We start from the raw sequence: 23,964 nt of genomic DNA on the forward strand, positions 1-23,964 counted from the left end.
TGACTGGTGGCTTTCCTGCTACTCTTGCCTGAGAATGCTTCGTGTTCACCTGTCAGCTCTAAGAGCATCACTCTCTAATCACTTTAGCATCTTAGGCATCTATATCGTGGGATGGCTGGAGCACTGTGGGCCTTGTGGAGGGAGAGCTTGAACTGCTAAGCTCCTTGATCCAGATTCCTACAGCAGGGTGTACATTCCACCTCCCATTGAATAGAAGTCTGGACCAATGGGATGATCATTTTTATTTTATTTTATTTTATTGAGTGTATGGTGGAAGAGTGAAAATGGGTCAAAAGGGAGGAGGAGGAGGGAGGGAGGGAGGGAGGTCTTTCCCATGCTGGGACGTCCGTGCCTTGGGAAGGAAGGCAGCCAAACGGGTTCGTGTGTAGTCAGCTGTGTTGCTTTAACCAAAAGACTTTGGTTCTGGCCTCCCATTTTATTCTCAAAGGGCAGCCTGGGAACCCTCCTCCTCCATGATTGTTCCCCACTGTGGAGTGTGCATGTGTGTGTGGGTTATGAAAAACAGAAGGCAGGAGGAACTGGCCGACCTCCTTATCTGTCCCACGACAGTCTAAACCCAGTTCACGTTCCCTATTAGTGGGTAAACAATCCAACGCTTGGTGAATTCTGCTTCACAATGATAGGAAGAGCCGACATCAAAGGATCAGAAAGTGACGTCACTATGAATGCTTGGCTGCCACAAGCCAGTTATCCCTGTGGTAACTTTTCTGACACCTCCTGCGGACGGGACACTGCCGGAACCGCGACACTTTCCAAGGCACGGGCCCCTCTCTTTTGAAATATCCATTCATCCTAACCACCAATCGCTAGAACCAGCCTGACTGTGTGACTCAGTGCGGTACTGAAGAGACCATGACTGTCTAACCTGATCAGATGACTTGGATCTAAAGAACTGGCTCAACAGTTAAGAGCTGCTCTTCCTGAGGACCTGGGTTTGACTCTTATTGTCCACACAGTGGCTTACCACCGTCTGTAACTCCAGTTCCAGGCTATCCAATTACCCTCTTCTGGTCTCCATGGACACCAGACACACACACAATGTGAAGACTATACATGCAAGTAAGACATTCCTATACACAAAAATAAAAACTCAGTTTTTTTTTTTAAAGGAAGGTGGATGACTTCAGAAATTGTAAGGGCCTTCAGCAAGCTAAACCCTCGCTAATATTGCTTGTTCCCTGGGGACTCAGGTAATGGACTAGCCTCTTCCAGAACATTCCCCTAATGGCATCCCATGGTAGATGAAAAAGAGATGGGGCAGGTTCTCACCAAAGTCATTTCCACCAACACATTAGTAGCTCTGCAAGCTGGGGGCCATCATGCTCTTGCCATGAGAGGCACTAAGTGGACAATGACTACACTTGTTGTAGAGAGGCATTTTACAGATTACTGGGGACAGGAGGAGCCTGGTTCTGTGTGTGACTAAAGCAGAAAGTGTGGGAGGGTTGGACGCCCAGGAGCAGAGACATGTGACCAACTTGCACGTTTTAGAGATGACCTAAGATGCTTTGTGAATGGCAAGAGAAGAGCTCAAAAGTCTACCTTGGAAACAGACTGGTTTGGCACAAGGGAACATGGCGAATGCATCCCTAGTGAGCAGAGTGTGCACAAAGCTCACCCTGTATCCCTTTCACTGCCTTGGCCCAAGGCTTTATCTGTTGTTATCCAAGCCTCCGTGAGGTGAGCATGACCCTTAGGGTCACAGAGGAGGAAACTGGCTCACAAATAGAGACACTTATCTAGTGCTTGCCACAAGAACTTCAGGAGAGAAGATAGGGACAGGCAGAATGACCACAGTGCTGTGCTAGGCACTGGAGTAGCAGCCTAGCTAGGGAGGCAGGTGGCCAGATGAGCTGCCCCTGGGTACTTGAGGGGAATCTGCTACGTGGAGGGAGTTTGTCAAAGAAAAGTAAGAGGCTTGGGTCTGCACTGATTTGAGACACTACCTCCTGCCAGACACTCCGCCTCAGGTTGCACTGGCTCAGCATCTAGGAGGTGGAACAGTCTACCTGGACAGTTTTTATTTGTCCTGCTTCCAAAGCCCCAACCCCCTCCCATTTCTTTCCACCAGAACCCCTGGGCTGACTGAGATCTACCCAAATCTGGCTTTCCAGATTCCCAAGATCTTCCAGGATTTTCTCAGAAAAGCTGGTTCTTCTCTCGCAACTGGCCATTCTCGGAGTGGTCAGGTCCTGGAGGAACTCAGGTGAAGGGCTCATCAGATTTCTGGCCTAGCGTTCTCAAACCAGAGTGAGCCAAGACTGAGCATCTCCCCTCACACCATCAATGTGCACACAGGTGGGCAGAGTCTCAGGCCAGGGAGCTGCCCAGAATAAGTAGCCAGAATATGTAGGAGGGGTGGCGGGGTGGGGGTGGGGGTGGCGGGGTGGTGGTGGGGGTGGTGGCGGGAGGGGGGGGACGTGACAGATGACCATGTGAAAGGGAGGAAAGAAGAGGGAGGGGTGAAAGCGTCCAAAGAAGAAAAGGGGGGTTGGGAAGGGGGAAGAGAGGGAGGAAGAGAGAGCAAGAAAGGGGGAGACAGAAGGAAGAAGGGGAAGAGGGGGGAAAGGGAGAGGGGGGAGAAAGGAAGAGGGGAGGATGAATATGGGAGAAAACGCTGAGGAAAGGAGCGGCTTTCAGAACGAGGAGGAGCGAGTTGGGGGCGGGGACGAGGAAGTGGGTGCTAGGCGCACGCCGCCAGCTCCATCCTTGCCCCAGCCAGTGCAAGCGCGCAGTCCTAAGCGACCCGGTACAGCCGGTGGCGCACAGCAGCAGCACCAGGTAAGGTAAGGTGACCGACGCCTCCTGGCAGACGTCGCCTCGGGATGGGGACGCGGGTGGGGTTGCGCGGAGACCAGGCTGTGGCGTGGCCACTTTGGCTGCCTGCTTCAGATTCCTGCCGACCCCCGTCCCCAGATCGACCTCAGGCTGCGCTGCACACAGGAAGCACCTGACCTTGGGCTGATGCCTCTACCTAGATTTCCTCCCTGTCACCCTCAAGGGTCATACCCACCCCCAAAGGGGTGTTATGAGCTAGGCTTGCTGCCTCATCCCGCGGATGTGAGGGATGCCAGGGTAGCCTCACACCCCCGTGCCCTCTAAGGTGAATTTGAAAATCTTCTTGCGCTTAAAGGCTTGCTTTGTGCCCTCTGGGCGGTGGCGTGAGTCTCCTGATATATGTGTGGGAGCTTGGAGAGACTTTTGACTCCCCAGCACCAGTGAAGCGTCAGGGGCTGACAGGAAGGAGGCTGTCTAGTTTCTCAAGAACAGGTCGCCTTGCCTAAGTCCTCCTGGGCTGCTGCCCCATTCCTGGGCTGCTGGGAAGCGAGGAGTTCCCTGCGCTAGACTGGGAGGGACTCTGGTAGCTGTTCTGGTAGCTGTCCGAGACACCAGGGACATCTGATAGCTGTTCACTGGTAGTGGAAGTTCAGAAGTGGCCTTGACTCTGGTTTGAGAAACCCAGTGACCTTGAGCCTGAAAGCCTCAGTTTCCCCCTCTGACATTCACAGGGCAGTAAAGCACCCTTGAGCAGAGGTGTTCCCACTGGTCACTGTCATACACTAACTTTGGCGTCTACTGAGCCTTGGCACTGTTTGTCTGGAGGTCATATATGTAGCTAAGCATGAGGCATAGAACAGGGCCCAGAGAATGGAGAGGTTCAAGTCTTAGGAGCCCCACCCCTCCCCTCAGACACATGTCAAGGTGGCTTTTTTAAGAGACATCTCCCAGATAAGTCTTGGCCAAGCTTCTGCTTTCTTAATTATAAGAGAGAGTTATGAATTTCTATAAACATGTTTGCTTTCCCCAAAGGTTATCCAGGACTATGGGACTGATCTCTGAGCTGGGTTTGGGGAAAACCGGAAAGAGTAAAGATATCATTTGTGGGCAGGCCTGGCACCAGGCACATTAGGTGTATAATAATTCAGACTAAAGTTGTCATCACAGTACTTCTGGGGACCGGTATTGTTAACCCCCTATTGCAGACGGAGAAACCGAGGTTCTCCACAGTGATTTCCCGTAGTCCCTGCTGTGGAGTTTGGCCTCCCATCCTCCCAGCTGCAGGGGTGATACTGCTTTGTATCATTCTAGTCCCAGCCATTAAATAAGAGCATGAAATGCACAGCTCCCAGTGTAGACTTGGCTATAGTTCCCTCCTTGTCCCACACCGGAAGAATAGCTGCACACTTCCTGGAGGTGACTGATGGTTGTCAGTGAGAGCTGGTACCCTCACCAAGCATTGCCTCTAAAGCTCAGGAAGGAAGGAAGGCCACTGCTCAGTGTCCCACAGAAAGCAATACTGAACTGCTTCGCCTCTGCAGCTGACTCCGCCCTGTGTCACCCTGTCCCGATTACCCCCCTCCCCGCTGAGTCTCAGCCTGGACAGCTCCCCTGGGTTCTGAGGCATGCCCATTCCCTCTGTCCTGGACTAATGGCTAACTTGTACTAACTGGGTTGACTCAGTCCGTGTCATCCAAGTGACAGTGACATCTGAATAGGAGGGACAAGACAGAAGACAAAAATCTGGTGACAGATTCAATCTGGCAAACACTCCTTTTAGAGACACTCTCTCCAGAAGCCTTCCCAGTCATCATGTCCGCAGGGAAAACAAACCCAGCTGTGGTCCCACTCCACCAACGCCCCGAGGAAGTAAAAGCAGGATTAAACTGCAATCAGAAGGATTTGGTTCATCCTTGGGAAAGAAATCCCTGGTAATGGGGTAAGGGTCTCAGCAAGCCAAAAAGGCTCTTTGCCAAGAATGTTTTAAAACAAGAGTACATCCATCCACATGGAGTGATGGAGGAGAATGAAGATGACTGCAATCCCCAAGACAGTTACCAAAACTCAAAAGAGTGCCTAAATGCCCAACAATAGGGGCAGACAAGTCTTTACTAAAAACAGTAATATTGGTTGGGGACACCCTTATCCATTGCAGACATGGCATGACCCTGGATTTGAGACAAAAACCTAGAAAGGGAGGGATCAAAAGAAGGTTAGCAACATTTGCCCATGGTGGCAGGATTGGGGTCATGGTTGCTCCCAGGGCTTTCCTGATTTTCTGCAAGGAGTACCTACTTCGCTAATCAGCATGGAGATCTCCGTGGCTTCCAGGGCTGTGGTCTTGCAGAAGGAAGGAAGTGAGTGAAGGAAAGAGGTGTTCCTGGTATGGTTCAGTGGATGGGCATGCCACCTCTGAGACTTCCAGAGCCTCGGTAGACAGTGTCCTCAGAAGCAATGTTTGCCAGACTGAGTTGGTCACCATCTTGTTTCCTATCTTCTTCCAATCGCCACCTGTCCCAGTTCTCATTAACTGACATGCACAGTTCTTCTGTGTTTCATACGTATGGGTATGCACCTCCCTGGGGACCCCTGAAGGCGGGGACTATGGGACCCTGGAGACCACTGAGGGCGGGGACTATGGGACCTACCTACCCTGTCTTTTCTCACTAGTTCCTTCACATAGCTAGCATGTGTGTTCTTGCCACAACAGCAGCACACATGCACACGTGGCAATGGCATGGGAGAAGAAGGAACCACAAATTATTAACGCCAACAGTTATCTGATGGGCTGTGCGTGCTTTCCAGCATCTAAGTAGCCATCCCACAGCCCTGTGAGAAGAGATACCCTGGCCTTCCCAGACTATAAAATGGCTCCTGGATGACCACAAAGTGATAGTCTCTGAGCTGGACTCCAGGGCCCTAACATAAGGCACCATCGCTAACAGGGAATGCCCAGATGGATTGGAAAGAGCCCTTGGACCCAGGTTGCAGGACTTAAGGTGGTACTGGAGACCTCAGGGTGAGATACTTAAGTGATTCTGCAAGAGCCGCCAGCAAGGAAGGTGGTGCTTGACTGAGGACCATTTAACACTCTAGGGGATCTTTTCATCAACTGCAGGTCTTTGAATGTCACAATGTCAGAGGGATGCACTAGTATCTAACTATAGAGGCCAGGGACACTGCTGGACAACCCATGGTACCCTTCCAGCGCCTCAGCAAAGAAAGACCCTGCCCCAAATATCTATCTATCTATCTATCTATCTATCTATCTATCTATCTATCTATCTATCTATCTATCTATCTATCTATCATCTATCTATCCTATGTATCTATCCTATCTATCATCTATCATATCTATCCATCTATCCATCTATCCATCTATCCATCTATCCATCCATCCATCTATCCATCCATCCATCCATCCATCCATCCATCTATCTATCTATCTATCTATCTATCTATCATCTATCTATCCTATGTATCTATCCTATCTATCATCTATCATATCTATCCATCTATCCATCCATCCATCCATCCATCCATCCATCCATCCATCCATCTATCTATCTATCTATCTATCTATCTATCTATCTATCTATCTATCATCTATCTATCCTATGTATCTATCCTATCTATCATCTATCATATCTATCCATCTATCCATCCATCCATCCATCCATCCATCCATCCATCCATCCATCCATCTATCTATCTATCTATCTATCTATCTATCTATCTATCTATCTATCTACTTACTTATCTGTATTTCTATCTCTCTATCTCTATAAACCTTTCTGTTCTGGACATCTCAGAGAAATGTCTCACAGCATGCAACCTTTCCTGTTATGTTTTCATGCCCCATCCTGCTGGAGCATGTGTCAGTGCCACCTGCCTTGTTAGAGATGAGGCAGAGTCCATTTTATGGGCTCCACCTTTTATTTATCTGTTAACCAGTTGATGGGCAGCTGGGCTGTTTCCACCTTAGAGTTGTTATGAAGAGTTGCTGTGATCACTTGGGTACAGGCCATTTGGGGGGACATGTACTTTATGGTCGGTTGTGTACTTGGGGGTAGAAGGGTGAGTTGATTTGGGTTCTTCTGGATCCCATTTGTGCCTGCTGTTTGGTATCTTCTAGATGTTCAGGTAAACCTTCTGGTGGCATTCTCTTACCGAGACTACACTGCAAAGTCCACAGATCTTTTCCACGCAGCCCATGACATGGCTGTGTTTTCCTCTCTCTGCTGGCCTCAAAGCAGCAAGCTCACTCGCTCTCCGGCCTTTGCATGTTTCCTTTGTCCTTCTTGCCCCTTGCATGGGTAGCCTCAGAGGGACCCTCCCTGGCTTCTCAACCTCCAGGCTAGCCCGGACACTTCCTAGACCATCTCAAACTTTTCTTTGATCACACTTGACTTCAGGTGTGAACACCCATTTCCCTCATCTCTGCAATCCTGGGCAAGTAGACTTTCCTCTCTGGGCGTCGGTGACTGATCTGAAAACCCATAGGGGCCCATCATTGACTGATCTCAGAGGGATTTTCCAACTCAACCTTTAGTTGACAGTGTAGTGGGAAGGGTGTGGACCTGGCCAGAGTGAGAGAAGGCTGGCTAGGCCCATGTTGGGCATGAATTGGAACAGGCAGAGTGGCCAATTGCTACCAGCCTCATGGGAGTATTCTCCCGGTATATGAGAGCATTATCCTGGAGTAAATGGGATCTTTGGCTTGGTTTTCAGACTCAAAAATCAGCAGGAGATGATCATTACTACTTCTAGATCCAGCAAACACTGAATGTTGTGGTCACTGTAAACTCTAAAATTACCAGCTTCTCCTGACAGAATAGCCTCCAAACATCCAAATCAAAGCTAGCCACTCAATCACTGAGGTGCTCAGAAAACACTCTTTAAAGCTGTCATGTGCGCAACCTGAGCAGTTCACAGAAGACAGAGATGGGTGAACGTGACATGTGCCCAAGGATGCCTGTTTAGCAGGGAAGATGGTGATGTTGCTGCCAAAGGGGCAGGGCAGCCCTTCAGCCATGTGCTGAAGACCCATGATCATGGGAGACCCAAGCACCCCACTGTCCAGAGGAAGTCACCTCCAGAGATTTCAAAAATTGCCTTGGAGGTGAAAGGAACACAAAGAATAGCCATATAGCCCAGGTGAGGACAGAGAAGGTCCAGAGGCACAGTGCTGTGGAACTTCCAGGCGTTCTTAGGGCAGGTAGAACAGCTAGGTGTCAACTGATGTCAGCAGGAGAGGGGGGTGGGAAGGGGTCTCACAATTTACAGGACCTAGATCCTTCACTGCCAAGTAGGCTGTTGGAGCCACATGGGAGTCTAGGCTCCCAAAGTAGTTGAGTTCGCATTTTCCAAAATGCCATTCCTCCAGACAATGGAGAGGAAGGTGGGCTGGAGGAGGGTACAGACCTCATGCCCACTGATGCTGCCCCAGCTCTCCACCTCTACCTGAGCAGAGATAAGGACCAGGATTTTAAAGTGGAGAGCAATAGGGAACAGTTAATGCCAGGCTCCTGAGGTCTCTGCTACCACAGGGAGGCACCCAGGCTGGTGTGAACTGGCATCCAAACGCAAAAGTCCAGGAGATGGAGGAAAGTAAAAGCCAGAGCGGATGGTTCAGACACAGGGATCTGGATTTCAAAGAAATAAAGAGACAAAAAGCAGAGAGCCAAGAATGATGAAGCCTTCTGGAGACCCAAGGACAGACAGTGTGGAGGGAAGGGGTGGGGACAGTGAGGCCACATTACAGGTGAGAACAGGACTTCAAGCTACAGGACTACTATGGGCTGTTCCCAGAAGCAAAAATACTCATTACCCAGGAGAAAGCCCTTGGGTAGAGTCAGGCAACTCTCCCCACATACACGCCCAGAGAGGAGCATGTCTCATCTTGCTGCTCTGGCAGGGGGTGACATCAGTCTCCCTCAAACTGCTGCCAATGGATTGGATGCCAATCAGAAAGGGAAACTCTAAAGCAATAATGACCCCCTGCAAAGGCGGCTAGAAAAGGAGAGTGTCAGCCAGGGAGTCTTCCAGACTCTGCAGGACACAGGAGGACATGCGGAGATCACATGTCCAGGGGATGATCACACAACCCACAGGGTGTTTGTCTGAATGAGCCTATTTTTTTTCATGTTTTACTAGCAGATATTAATTGCATAACAATGGATTTCTTTACAAATTTCTCATGCATGTGCATACTGTGTTTCATTTATTTTCACACACCCATTGTGGTCTCTCTTGTCCCTTTCCCATTCTCTTTGACCCCTTTCCTTTCTCTGATTAGACCTCCCTCTACTTTTACAGGTGTGAGTGTGTGTCTGTGTGTCTGTGTGTGTGTCTGTGTGTGTGTGTGTCTGTGTGTATCTGTGTGTGTGTACCAATGAGTTTCATTGGGGCTGTTCACAGGAGGATGAGTAAGGTTTTGCTTCCGTGGGAAGTTTACCAGTGCAATACCCCTGAAGAAACTGATCCTCCCAACCAAGTAACACTACCTGTGTGTAGGTTCTGGGAAAGGTAGGACCTCATAAGCCCCTTTCATGACAGACTGTCTCTGGGCCCAGTTTTGTATCATCTTGTATATCTAAGGACATCAGCTGTGAGTTCAAGAGCTGCACCATGCCTGGCTCAGTGCTCCATGCCTTTCCCGCTCTTCCCACCCACTTCCTTGGGCTATGACATTCATTCTGTCCTTTCTTCGGAGATGTGATCTGAGCCCTGAGGCAGTAGAGATGTCCCCTTTATGGCTGGACCTTTGTCAGGCCTTAATTCTCAGTATTTGGATTTTAGGAGTCTTTGCAGTCACCATCAGCCTCAGCAAAAAGAAACGTCTCCAACTGAAACTGACAGCCACGCTGTTCTATGGGTATGAACACAGCAGCTTAGACGTGTGCTAATGGGCACATCATGTCCATTTAGCAAGATAAAGCAACTGCTTCTTCATTAGGGCCCATGCCTTCCCCAGCCACAGGCTGTTGGTGGGTGTGTAGTAATAGAAGTGAATTGCCTCCCGTGGAGTAGACGGCTGATCTAATCAAAAGCCCGTTAGTTACCCTCTTAATGGTCTTGCCTCTGTTGTACCAGTGACCTCATCTTGCCCGGCAGGCTAGACTTTTATACTCAGGGTCCACAGCCAACGGGATGTTGATGACAGTTCTCCCTCTGTGGCCTGCACAGCGCCAAGGGCTAACACAGTAGGGCAGAAGCTTCCAGCCTCGTGCTAACTTGATTTCTCCATGTCCTGCAATCAAGGCCTGTGGGAGCCAACATTTTAAAAGGAGAATTCACTGGAAATTAAGACATCTTGGTTTAAAGCCAAAAGGTTGGAGTCCACATCAGCTTTCTAGCTTCTTTCAGAAAACACAATGAGGGGGCCCTGGGCCCAGGGTGACCTTAGCTGTTTAGTGGCCAACCCTCTGGACACAGCACTGCCTGTCACCAAACATGCATACTGGATGTTAAGGGACACAGCCCATGTGGACAAAGGGATTAGAGCTGATCCTGGCCAGGAATGATGAGGTTTCAGCATGCACCTCAGAGCAGCAGAGCCTTTTCTGTGTTTGCTTTTGAGGCAGGCTTCCTAATCCAGTGTAGCCTCAAACTTGCAATTCTCCTGATTATACTCAGGAACTAGGCTTGTGAATGGCTCCCACAGGCCATTTGCCTGAGGCCTCCAAATACCGGGGTTATAGGTACATACCATCTTACCTGAATGTCAGGCGACTAAAAGCTTAAATTATGCATTACTGATATTGATTGATTGCCTATTTCTTGAGTTTCTCATTAATATTTTCAGGCTGTGGATGATCACAAAAGGAAAAAAACACTACAAATAAGAAGATTCATTGTATTTTACTTTATATTGTCATTAGGTTCATGTTATCTATGTTTTCATATTTTTTTTATCAAAGGGGAGCAGGTAAATGCTATCTTACACTATAAAAATTGCTCTTAAGTTGCTAGTAGTAATTATCAATGGAGAAAGAATTGTGCAAGTAATGTAACAATTGGTATTAACAACCCCCCCCCCCCCCAAAAAATACAGTTATTATAATCCAGTCACTCTGGTCATCAGTATTTGGTGGTATCCTCGCCTGCTTAACACTGATAGAATAGAAGTTCATTGAACTACATAATTCAAATCTTGATGAGGCCTTTTTAATCTGAGCACAAGCATTTCCACCTTATTATTTATAGTTTCCAATATGTGACAATAGTAGGCATAACGTTTCTGATGCAGCATAATTGACTCAGCTACTGAGCATCAAAACTCATTTTCAACGTTCGAGCCATTGTTAAGGGCGCAGAATATTTTGGGCTTGTCAAGGAAGACAGGTGTCTAGGCCACAAGTATGACTGCAGGGTGCCAGGGCAGGATCTGATAGACAGGGTGTGGGAGGTTTAAGAGAACTGATTAATGAGGGGACAGAATGAGACTCTGGAGGAGAAAGGGCAAATGCTGGTGGGTAGCTACAGGAAGGCAGTCATCCACGTACTGTACTGTACTGATGCACTGTTGTGAGCTCGGAGATGCTACGACTTGAGATGCAGTTGCCCCCTGACCCCTTACAGGTCAGATGATATGGTGGTTTGAATAAGAATGCCCTTCCCCCACTCCCACTCCGCTCATATATTTGAAGTTATCAGGGAGTGTCACTACTTGATAAGGATTAGGAGGTGTGGTCTCAACTAAAGTAGGTGTGGCCTTCTTGAAGGAGGTGTGTCACTGGAGGTGGGTTTTGAGGTTTCAAAAGCCCGAGCCAGGCCCAGTGACTCTCTCTTCCTGCTGCCTGCAGATCTAGATGTAGAATTCGCGGGTACTTCCCCAGCATCGTGCCTTGGTCACGGTGTCTCTTCACAGCTAGAACATTGACTAGGTCAGATGATGTTGCACAGGGACAACTTCTCTTCTTCTAGGTGACACATCTTAAGGGAGACATGAGCTATAGAACCTTGAAGACTTCATGATTATCTAACTAGGTAGAAACTGTCTATACAGCCTCGTTTGCACAAGCTACATTAACCGCTGCCTCAAAATGGCAAACCCCAGCTACTCAGAGACCAGACATCTGATATCCCTGCCTGGTAGATCCACTCCAAGTGACCCTTAGCATGAGGACAGACCAAAACTGGCCATTGGTGGAATGGCCTGGAACTGTTTTCTTTAGACATCAGCTCTTCTTCATCTCTGATGGCAGTGAATGTCCCTGCACGGTCAGCCTGTAGCACATAGAAGATACTGAAAAGGCTTCCAGCCTAAAGGAGGCCACAGGGGAGCCCAGCCTCCCAAGGACATGATCAGGACACTTACCTCATCCTCTAGCTGGGCAGATGTCATCCAGCACAAAGCCTGCCTTATCAAGTGTGGCCCACCTCGTGGGATTTCTTGAGTTCTGTTCTAGAAGCGTGTGTTTTGCTCCTCATAAAGTAATAACATTACTAAGTAAAGCCATAGCAATCCAGAAACTAACTCTGACTACAACCCCAGAATTTCCATTATACTTCCTGATGATAAAAGTGGGCATTTAAAAAATTATAAAAATTATTTAAGCCCAATAATACTCTTCAGTAGACTAAAATATATATAGTCACTGGCTTACTTTTTGTGCGCACAAACTGGTAAACTAAGGAAAATACATGTTCCTGAAGGGGGGGGCAATAAATAGCTCTGTGTTTGGAGATAATCAAGGGGAGATAGTCTGGCCACCATGTGGAATACTGGAGAGAGATTCTTGCACCTCAGAGATCTCTGGGTTATCTCCTCAGTTCAGCATCACAAGATGTGCAGATCCCATAAGCCTCTGCCATGCCTTCTACCCTCACCCCATGACATCCCTGAGCCCACAGGAACCCATCCAGAGCCTACACTGTTTACAATGGAAGTCCATCCCCAGTGTGCCATTAGCCAAAGCCCTGACACACTAGGACTACAAAAATCCCATCCAGGCTTGTCTTGCCAAACCCTCTCTGGTCACAGGCCCATCATAGTGATTCTGGTCCCATATGACCAAAAGCAGGTATGGCCAGAAGCCTCTGAGAACGTGGATCAGAAGAACCTCCAAGGACTGGTAGGCTCAGAAGCCCTCTGTGGGTTTGATCTCCTCAGCCGAGTGGAATATAACAAATCTCCCCTGGCCTGATATCTAAGGGACCTTCTCCCTGTGTAGAATGCATCAGAGTCTGACCATACCTTGGCCCAGAAGAGGGTTCTAGCTCTCTAATGATCTGCTCCCCTCCCACTTGGCCTCACCCCTCTCTCTTAATACTATTGCCACCATCAGGGGCTGTTACCAAAGCGACCCTTTCCAGCAAGGGCTCCTCTTGCTATCTACTCTCTCCCCTCAGAGCCATCCCCCACCTTCCAATCCTGCCTGCCCTGGCCCTGTTCCCAGCCCACAGCCTGTTTTAGACGGATTTGTTTTAGACTTGCTCTGCCTCTCTCCATCTGGTGACCTTGGCCGTCTTCACTCTCAGACAAGGTGGGACTTCAAATAAGCTTCTGTAAGAGAGAAGCAGACGGTAAGCATGAGGCGCACCATCTGTGGAGGAACCTCGGCGCTCCTCACACGGCCATGGCCCTGACTCTCACTTTTCTCCTCTCAGCAGTGGGCTGTGATGAACCACTTATGGATGGAAACATAGCCTCAGAGAGGTCAAGAGCTTTCTCAGCAGCACAGTGGAGACATAGCTAAGTCAGTAACTGACACAGACCAGGCTTTCGCCTTCCTACTACATATTGTTGGCTCCCCAGGAAGGCTGAGATGACTCCTCTGGTACAGAGTAGGCAGCCCTAGGGGGTTCACCAGAGAGAGGTGGGTTATACGTGATACATGGACAGATGCCCAGGTGTCTTGTAACCCTTCCTCTAAACACAGAGAAAACACCTGCCAAGTGCTACCATCTCACGATTCACTACTTTTCAAAGGTAGACCAGTAACCCTTTGGACTGGCCTCAGAGGCGTTAATAACATTGGCTGTTCTTTGCGTTTATTGACAGTGTGGCCTATCTGTGGGTGAGGGATCCTATCCACGTATAGAATGATCAGACAATTCCTTTCGCAAAAAAATCACATGCAAGAGGGAAAATGTCACATAAAAAATATAGCCGTAATAATCTGTAAATTTGGTAATGATCATGAGGGGGTGGAGGAGTGACTGACGCTTGGGAGACAGAGGGAGGGAGATGGGATGAACTAGAAGGAATTGAATTCCAAGAGAAATGGCTCTTGACAGCCTATAATCAGCTACGTGGCCTCCACCAAGGTACCTGATTTCTCTGCTTTACGTTGCAAAATAGGGTGACACTGGTATCCCTCTCCACAGCACACAGCTCTCCTACAGGCCTCCAGTTGAGGCAGTGGGTGTGAAGAGGCTGGGGGAAGGGATGGCAAAGGCACAGAGGATTGCCTAAGATAATCAGCAGTGTGAATGTTCCTGGCAAGAGTTAGCTGTTTGCTTCTGATACCTATAGAGTGGCCCAGCCAACCACAGGGCTTTGTCCTATACAACTAATCTGTACCCTGCTAGAAAGGGCAAAACCTTCAAGGAATGAGCTTGGGGCAGAGAGGAGAGCAGGAGAGAGCTGGTCCCTGGGCATAGGGTGGCTGTACTGGTGATAATGATTAGGGTGGCCGCTGAGATGGTGACAAGGGTGGGGGGGTGCCTGTAAAGGAGGACTTGGGGCCTTTCAGGGATCCCAGGAAAAAAAATGTTTGAGTTCCTGATCAAAACTACAAGAGAGAAAAACACACACTGCAAATGGCAGCTTGTAGTCAGACAACCGCAAACATAGTATTAGCCACCTGGCTACATCCGGGCTATCCTTCCTTTGGAATGAGCATAAACTGCAATGCTCCTCCGTTCCCAGGGAATATGGTTTCCAACAGAAAGTGGACAGGGCCCTAGATAAGACCCTAAATGACTGACTGGGAAACGTTTTGTTAGAGGCTCTCCATCAGTGGAATTATGTAAGAAGACCCAAGATGGCTGTCTCTTGAGCATGTTGTAAAGGGGTCTGAGGAATGCCAGGGGATGTCTGTGTTTGGATTCCACTCAGATCTCTCACATTTTGTCATTTGGAAGACACATAATTGCTTTCTTCCTCCCTGCCTCCCTCCCTCTCTCCCTTCCTTCCTTCCTTCCTTCTCTTCATGTATGTAGAGTTGGAAGAAACTCAAGATGTTCTAATCCTGTCTCTTCATTTTTCGGCCAAGGAAACTGAGAGTATAAAGTCAGAGTCACACTGGAACTTAGACTGGAGATCCAAATTTGCAGTAGGTTGCCCTTCTCACTTCAGCTCCTGCCCTAAGGCTTTTCTCTCCAAAGTGTCAGGGAGTTGGACTTCTCTGCCAAAGCAGGGAGTCCTCAGCTATACTTCTTGAGAACCAAGGCAGAAGTTTGCCTTGGCTCCTTCTAGCGCCTGTCGATTCAGCCCTTCACCCAGTCCCCCTCACCCCTGCGTGCAGACCCATGCTCGTGATCCGCTTTGACCAAAACGCTTCAATTCTGAATCTATTAAACAAACATGAGCAGTAGCTACAGAGCTACAGTGGAGGAGAACATGTGTAAGAGGTGCAACAATGTAGCCTGACAGTTCTGAGGGCCTGATAAACTGGGCGTTACTATGTGACAATGGTGTATTTGGCTACTCCAGCTAATAATGGATGATCTCCGATTGCCTATCAGGGAGCAAGCTAAAGGGACTCTTAGTCCTAACACTTGACAGAGCTCACACTCCAATGGGGAATGGCAACAAGTAGGAAAACAAGCCAGACAGGTGTAGGCAGGAGGCTGAGGCAGGGGAATCAAGCATTCAAGGTAATTCTCCCCTACACAGTAAGTTCAAAGTCAACCTGGCCATGAGATTCTGTCACAAAAAATTAAGTAGTTAAAAAATATGAGGTGGTTGTACAGTGGAGAGGAGCCAAGCGGGCCCCTCCTCAGACCGGACAACCTATACTAAGATAATGAACCTGTACCACAGAGTAACCACAGAGTTGGTGGCAGAAGCAAAGGAAGGTGACAGGGAAGAGAGAGGCTAGATATAGAGGCAGGACACACGGGGCTAGCCTGTGGTTGAGCGCTGATGTGAAGGAGGGGCAAGGAATGCAGGGTAACACCGATGTGTTCCACAGTTCGGTTCTCTGAACAATGCATTTGAAGGCTGGGCAAAAGCAGAAGAAAAATGACTCAGGGACCCACTTCCTGATTCCTGACAGACAGATAAATGTATAGACAGCCAAGTCTATAGACAGAAAGTAGTCCAGTGGTTACCAAGGCCGGAGGAGGGGCCCAACAAGGATAGGATCTCCTTCCTGCTGTGTTTTGGATATGTGTACGGTGTGATAAAGCTGTCTAAAGCTGCTGGATTGTGCCCCAAAACCGTGCTTATGAGAATTTCAGACCAAGTGGAAAAGGGGGTGAAGCAGAAATAATAGCTTTCTCAGACAAACAAAAAATTAAGGGACCTTGTCCCCAGGTGTGGCTTGCCCAACTCCGTGCACTGCTGTCAGATGCCAAGCAGGTGTCAGTGCAAAGGAGACATGACAGCTAAGCTACCCAGAATCTGGATGATGTGGGGAGGGTATGGATGCTCACACTATGACCTAGACCTTGTACAACGCCCTGCCGGTCTCACCACTGGCTGTGTGGCTTTAGGCAAGTGCCGTGCTCTCTCTGAGCCTCAGTTTCACTACCTGTCATGTGGCGATAACGTTGGCCTCTGCTGCAGATGTGTTACCACCTACAAGTGCCTAGCTTGTAGTAGGTGACTGGCACATGGGAATGGTCACTGTCTTGGCTTTGAGTCAAAGTCACCTTCTCCCTCTTGGGTCCGTCCATCATCCTAAAGAGACCAGTTTGAACCCATTACCCTGCTCTGTGTGGACAAGAGCCTGGCTAAGAGGCAGCAAGGCTCTTGTCTACCTGGGCCAAGAGCAGCAGCTGCAGACCTTTGCCCCAGATTCCAGATGACATTCAGATCCGCTCACCTTTCATTCTGCCTGGTGTGTGTGTGTGTGTGTGTGTGTGTGTGTGTGCATCCTTGAGCAAGGTGACATGAGGACAAGCAAAAGCTCGCTCTGGCTTTAATCACCATGTCCAGAAGATGCAAAAGGGTGGAATGAAAGGCCCTGTGAGGCTGGGCCTTCCCTCCAAGCAACAGCTTCCACCAAATGCCTTCCTGCAGTGAAGGCCGTGACCAAATGTCCCATGTCCCACCCACTATGTATGAGGAAGCAGCTGCCAGCTTCACCACTAAAAAAAAAAAAAAGAAAAAAGAAAAAAAAGAAAGACTCCTGTGGCCGTGATTTTCAGGGAAGAAGATGGCTGAGCGGCAAACACAGGCCTTCAGGCCGATCGGCCTTTGTCTGCTGAAAAGCTAAATACAGAGGAGCTAAGAATAGGGACTGTGGAGGCAGACAGAGCTGGGCTTAAATCCTGACTTTCCCTCTTACTGAGTTTTGAAACTCTGGGCAAGCGTTACAACTTCTAAGCTTTGATTTCTGCCTTTCTAAGGTGGGGAAAATAAAAATCCCTCACCAGACAGAATCGTGCAAAGATGAAATAAAACAATGTATTGCCCTAGGCCATAAGGTAGACACTCAGCTAATTCCCAGGTAGATAAGCCTCACTGACTAGGGAGATCTGGTGTCTTCTGTCTGTGATCCGCTCCCTGGATGATCTTGAACTTGCTCATTGAACAGTCAATGTCACCCTGTCTCCTTCAGAACTAAGTCTAAACGTCTGGGCACCTATCCTCAGTTGCATTTTCTTCCTGACAGTCAGCTGGGAAGGTTGGCAGGTGCTGGATCTTGCAAGCAAGGCAAGCAGTGTCATTTCTACGCTGACGAAAGAGGAGCCATGGGGAGCATGGTGTAGTCACAGACATGACCACCTGGCTGTGAATCCCATGGAGGGGAAGAGGAGGAGCTTGGAAGTGGTGGACTTCGTACAAAGCATCCCCTCTCTAACCTCAAACCCATTGCAACTCTGCCTCCATCCCCTCTCGATGTGACCTGGTCACCTACTTCCTTTCTGGCATGTCCCTTTCCAGCATGCACCACCCCTTCCCTTTTCAACATGACAAATCATGGGCTATTGGGTTTTGAGTAAACGAGATGTCTGGAAATGCCCTCAGATGGGGGTAGTGAGAAGGCAATCTTGAAGTGGCTACCCATTCCCTCCCTGGGGGCATGGGTAACCTCCTCTGCGATTTGGAGGTTCTCCCACCCACACTGGCCCAGGTGCTCTAAGCTAGTCTTGGTGGCTCCCTCACAGTCTCTCGGGTGTACTTTTATGTTCTTTCTAAACTCTGCTACCACACACAGTGTCGGGGAGACCCCAACACAAAGTTCCAGAAGCACAGCTGCCAGGTCAGTTCATCTACGGGCTTTGAACGTGGCTCTCACTAGTGATCCCGGCCCTGAGCATCTGGAGCTCAAGAGAGCTTGAGCCAGAAGCACCCAGGACAATGAAGGGAGAGTCTCATCTCAAAATAAATGAGTAGATAATTAATACTTAGGATGATGAGAGTGGGTGTTTCTAGACCCAAGAAAATGCTGCCTTTCTCAAAGTATGTGCTCTATGTGCATAACGTGAGAACATAAACACACATCCATACTTATAATATACACATATGTAAGTGTACATACTTACTCATACCCTCAGACACACAAGCTCACACACTAATTCACATACACACACAACATACACATGCACACTCACACTCTCACACGCATACTCATGCTCTCACACATACATACATATACACTCTGATACACGCACTTACACTCACACACACACTCATACTTGATATACACTCATATTCACACTCACACTTTTACACATACACACTCATACTCAATATACATGCTCACATGCACACATACACACTTGATATACACTCTCACACATATACTCAATATACACACACTTACATACACACTCTCTCACACATACACTTGATATACGCTCTCGAATGTACACTTGATACACACACTCATATACACTCACTTGATATACACTCGAACATATACACTTAATACACATACTCACATATACACTCTCATACACACTTAATATACACATTCCCACATACACTCGATACACACACTCACACACACTCTCACATATACACTCACACTCAATAAACACACATTCATACACTCTCATATACACACTCACACACACACTTGCTATATACTCTCGAATGTATGCTACACTCACACTCAATACTCACATTCACACTCACACATACTCGATATACACTCTCACCGATACACACAGTCACATACACACTCATACACTCTCACATACACACTCACATTCAGGACACACACATGCACCCTCACACACACTCGATATACACTCTCACACGTACACTCAATACACCCTCTTTCTCACTCACACACAGAAACACACGCACACACACACTCGGGGCTGGTTCTTCTGAGTCTCCTTGCATCTCTCAGCCCTTGCTGCCCCTCCCTGGCCTGCGCTGAAGCCCTGGAGACCTGAGACCTGCTGTGTCATTTTCATTTCCCTGGCCTTCACCTCAGGCTTTCACAGGAAGCTAAGTCCAAGCACCAGCTCAAGTGCCTCCATATCATCATTTTCCGACAGCCCTAAGAGAGCAGAGCGCACTCCTGGGAAGACCCGGCATCATTTCAGCCACAACCCTCTACGTACCAAGTCTCCTTGCCAGTCACCACGTGCGGTGGCTGCTCTAAAGCCTGGGAGCTCTGTCTTTCTGTAAAGCATGAAAGCCACGGTGCTTCAGTCGCTGCCTGCTTCCTGAGGCCACTTTGGATTGCTTCTTGGGAGTTGGTTCTGAGGTGTTTCTCCCTTCTCCACCTCAGGTACATGAACACTGACAGAAAGGGGCTGCCCCCTGGAGACCCAGTGGTATGGGTATCCAGTCATCTATGGTGTTGGGCAGGGCCCTTCGTCCGTGCCTGCACACGCAGACCCACAGGGATGCCTGATGGGTGGCAGGAGTCCTGTTTCTTCCTAACTGTAGCATCTTCTGCGTACTCTCCCTGTCCCCTGCCAGAAAGGACATGCACCCTGGGTTACAGAACACCATCTCCCACCTCAAGCTCCTCGGGGGTGTCCCCTCTCCATGTGGGCCCTGTTTTCGCTGTTACCTCATTTCTGTCTTCCATGGTTCTCTCACTTCTCCTGAAGAGAACTTGGCACAACTGCAATTAAATTAAGTAAAAACTACCCCCCCACACACACCCCAAAGGACCAGGAGGTGACAGGAGATGAGGACTTGGGAGGAGAGCAAGAGCATACAGGACAAGGAAGGGATGGAGAGCCAGCTTGCCAGGCAGTAGGAACAGCACACACAGAGGCACACAGTCAGAATGGCACTCTTCAGAACCAAGAGAAAGTGAAACTGCCACAACCGGATTCCTCAGACTGCTGTGAGGCACAGTCGGCATTCAGCAGGCAGGAGCTGACACAGAAGGTGGAGGATAGGACCATTCACCATGAATGCCCAGCCAAGAGTCGGTAAGAGACAACAAAGACAGGTCATGGGAACCGACCAAAGCAGGCTCAGTTCCCCCACAGAGAGCCCAGTATGGCTGGGTGGATGTAACAGATATCTAAGAGATCCGCTGAGTCCCCTGCCTATGATTGCTTTCGAGTGCTGCCCATGGAGGCCACCCAGGACAAGGGGCACACAATGGCCTTGTTAACAAGGTGGCAGTGGCTAGGACCACCTGTAGCCAAAATCAAAAGCTTCTCTCTGCATGTGTGTTGGGGGCTTGCTCTGCATGGGTAGATTTAACAAGTACCTCTTTCAAATGCATTAAGGCAAACCTAAGGAGCTGTTGACAGGAAACACATAACTGTACAACTGAAATATTTGTGGTCAACTTGTAAGATAGGAAAGGAAGTGGCCGAACGAATATTATAAATTTGTCACATGTACAGAGAGGTAGAGTGAAACTGCTTGAAACTGTATCAAAGATAAACAAGAAGTCATACATAATGCTTTTTCAGCTTTACACAACTGCTCAGGAATATTCAATATAAAATAAACACATTCCTGCCTTCAGAAAGTCACCAGGGTCATGAGCATTAAGGTGGGGAAGCCATACAAGAACACACACATGCACACACTCCACACTGTACACACTTTTCCCTTTATATGGGTGATGGAAAAGGATGGATGGATGGATGGGTAGATGGGTGGGTTGGTGGGATGGATGAATGGATGGGTTGGTGGGATTGATGGATGGGTGGATGGTGGATGGATGGATGGATGGATGGGTGGGTGGGGTAGATGAATAGATGGACAGGTGGATAGATGGGTAGGTTGGTGGGTGGGTGAATAAATGTGTGGCTGAATGGATGATGGATGGAAGAATAGATGGGTGGATGGGTGGGTGGGTGGGTGAGTAGATGAGTGGATAGATGGATGGATGGGTGGGTGGATGGACAGACAGGTGGATGGGTAGATGACAGGTGATGAATGACGAGATCCAATTGATTAGAAAAACTGTAGTCTAATCAAAGAATGAGCATTTAGAACAAGCCACCATAACTTGAACTGTGTATATTAGTCAGCTTTTCACAGAGCAACAAAATACCTAAGGTAAACAGGGAAATAAGGATTAATTGGGCTTATAGCTCCAGAGGTGACAGTCTATGGTCTTTGGCCCTGTGGCTTTAGGCTTACAGTGACATAACGCATCATGGCAGAAGTGCATGGCAGAGAGGTCTGTTCACCTCATGGTGGCCAGGAAACAACAGTAGAGACCTGAGGGGATCAGAGCCCAGCTACCTCCTTCAATAGGCTAATCCTAATGACCTCATTTCCTCTCCATAGGCCCAACTTACTAAAACTTCCACCACCTCTAGTAACACCTCAGGCTGGTGGCCAAACCTTTGGCAGCCACTTCTCCAACTGCAGGACTGAATCTGAGTTTGGGTTCTGCCAGGTATCAGAGGAGTGACATCACTTGGGTCTTTGTCCACACCACCGCTCGAAGTTAAACGGAGACCATTTCTCTCATTCCTAGGGCTGTTCTTAGCATCCCATGATCTTTTCCTGCTGTATGCAACATCACCCAGGCCAGGCCTGTTACCCAGTATAGATTCGCTGTCATTTGCTGATCTATCACCCTCTTCATGGTGGAAACTCGTGTTGTCTTCATATTTTTGCCACATCCAAGCCTGCCAACAAAGGCATTAGTATTGTCCATGCATCTGTGGTTATATCACCTCAGGCTGGGTAACAGGAAAAAGAATTAGTTAAATCTTAAGTCCTTTAAAGAGATGTCCATTATACACTTAAGAGAAATTCAGAAAAGGAGGTTATAGAGCGATGTGTAGATGATACAGTCCCTTAGTGTGAGCATTCGACTCATTAGCACCACACAAACACCCCCTGCCTTCATAATGCTCTCGGGGGAAACTCTGGGAGCTTCATGCTAAACAGAAAGACCGAGAAATGGATCCTGGAAGACTCACAAATCATAACAGTCACCTGTCCATCCCTGGCACCCAGAGCTCTGCAGCACAGAGAAATGACTGTAGAAGAAAGCAGGAGGGAGGGAGGCAGGGAGGGAGGCAGGGAGGGGGGAGGGAGGCAGGGAGGGAGGGAGGGAGGGAGACCTGCCCCTCCACTTTTTTTTTCTCATAGGAGGCAGGCAGGGAGGGAGGGAGGGAGGGAGGGAGGGAGGGAGGGAGGGAGGGAGGGAGGGAGGGAGGGGATTTCTAATCATATTGAGAGCTGTTTCACTCCGATGTGAAGACTCTCCCAGACATTAACTTGAATGCCAGCCTGATGCCAAAATGCCTACAGCCAACTATCAAGGAAATGCAGAGGAAATTATTATCAGAAATATGGAGTCTCAAAAATGTCTGTCCTTATTGCTCCCCCTCCAAAGTTAATTAAGCGTGGTGGTAAGACCTGTGCTGTTCCGGCTCTCCCTGTAATGAAAAACTCCTCCAGAAATAATACCCAGAGGCTCAGCTCACAGGGCTAAAAGGCTCAGGCAGCCGGAGCAGCAGAGGGTGCTGGGGAACCCTGGTCCCTGCTCCAGCACAGGCATTGTAATCAGAGGCTGCATCTGTATTCAGATCACAGAGCAACTCCAGGCCAGAACTCTAAGAGGCAGAATTTATGTCCCGCAGAGATCAGCTCGCTTCTGAGAGGGTTCAGCTGTCATTTAGATTTCCACAGTCTCAGTCCTCAAGAGAACCTGCCTGCAGCTCTCAGAAAAACCAGGCAGGGAACTTGTGCAAAAGGGGCTAGCCATGAAACAAGGAATGACCTTGTTTCTCATCCACTGGAAACATAGGCTGTCCCCACTGGAGGAGACTTGTGGAGGTGATCTGGTGACAGGGGTTGTGTGTACAGGAGGGAAGAAGAGAGAGAAAGGGGAAAGGAAGGAAGGGAAATGGAGGAAGGGAAGGGGAGAAGAAGAGAAGGAGAGAGGGAGGAAAGGAAAAAAATCACTGAAATGCCCGCGAAGGTGATACAGTGGTAGAGTAACCACCTCCAGCCACGTGGTGGGCTGTTATACAGCCATTAGAACTGAGTGAGCTCTGTACCAGCTGATTTGAAAGTGGTAATGTTCACATTGCTATATACAAACCAATAACGCTTAGACATGGGCGTTGAACCCTGAGCAAGGATGAAGCTGACAGATTATGGAGACAGCAGGTAACAAAATTAAAACCAAGACTAGCCCTGTGCCTGCTTTTGTACGGGAGATAAGGATCCTTTGAGATTGTTAGGGCCTGGGGGAACTCATGATGATTTTTGTAGCAGAGAAAAGCCAATATAAAATTTGCAGTTCCACATCCACCACGAAGCTAGATCCATGCATTCTTTGGCACACGGTCCTAAGTGGCTGCTTTTAGGGACAGTGGCAGCGTTGTCAGTTAGGCAGACACCCTGCAGACTGAGAGGAAAAGAATACAGACTGCCTGGTTTTTTTTTCTCTGAAAAGGCTGTCAGTCCCCGGTTTAGAGTGTTTCACACACTAAATAAGAGTAAATTGAGTGCATTTATTTACCCACTCATTCAATGCATCATTTAATCAACTGAGGACAAATGTCTACCAGTGGGGTCGGGCAGCCACCAGTAGCAAAGGAAAGCAGGCTTGTCCTAGACCTGCCCCTCCACTTTTTTTT

At 48.6% G+C, this 23,964-nt stretch overlaps 1 protein-coding gene across 6 annotated transcripts in view; it reads left to right on the forward strand.

Moving 5' to 3' along the window:
* The first annotated feature begins 2,578 nt into the window (after positions 1 to 2,578).
* The window catches only part of Hrh2 (histamine receptor H2), a 44,213-nt gene continuing 22,827 nt past the window's right edge, over positions 2,579 to 23,964 (forward strand). Inside the window, exons 1-2 of one of the 6 annotated variants that reach the window (XM_017315397.2) lie at positions 2,582 to 2,802; positions 19,368 to 20,325. The gene's annotated coding sequence lies outside the window, so the exon portion shown is untranslated. Of the gene's footprint in view, positions 2,803 to 19,367; positions 20,326 to 23,964 lie in introns of all 6 variants that reach the window. The other 5 variants (XM_006516852.3, XM_030247160.1, XM_006516854.3 and 2 more) reach the window with 5 other exon arrangements.

The sequence above is a fragment of the Mus musculus genome, chromosome 13 (genome assembly GCF_000001635.26).
Source record: "Mus musculus strain C57BL/6J chromosome 13, GRCm38.p6 C57BL/6J".
Taxonomy (NCBI): Eukaryota; Metazoa; Chordata; class Mammalia; order Rodentia; family Muridae; genus Mus; species Mus musculus.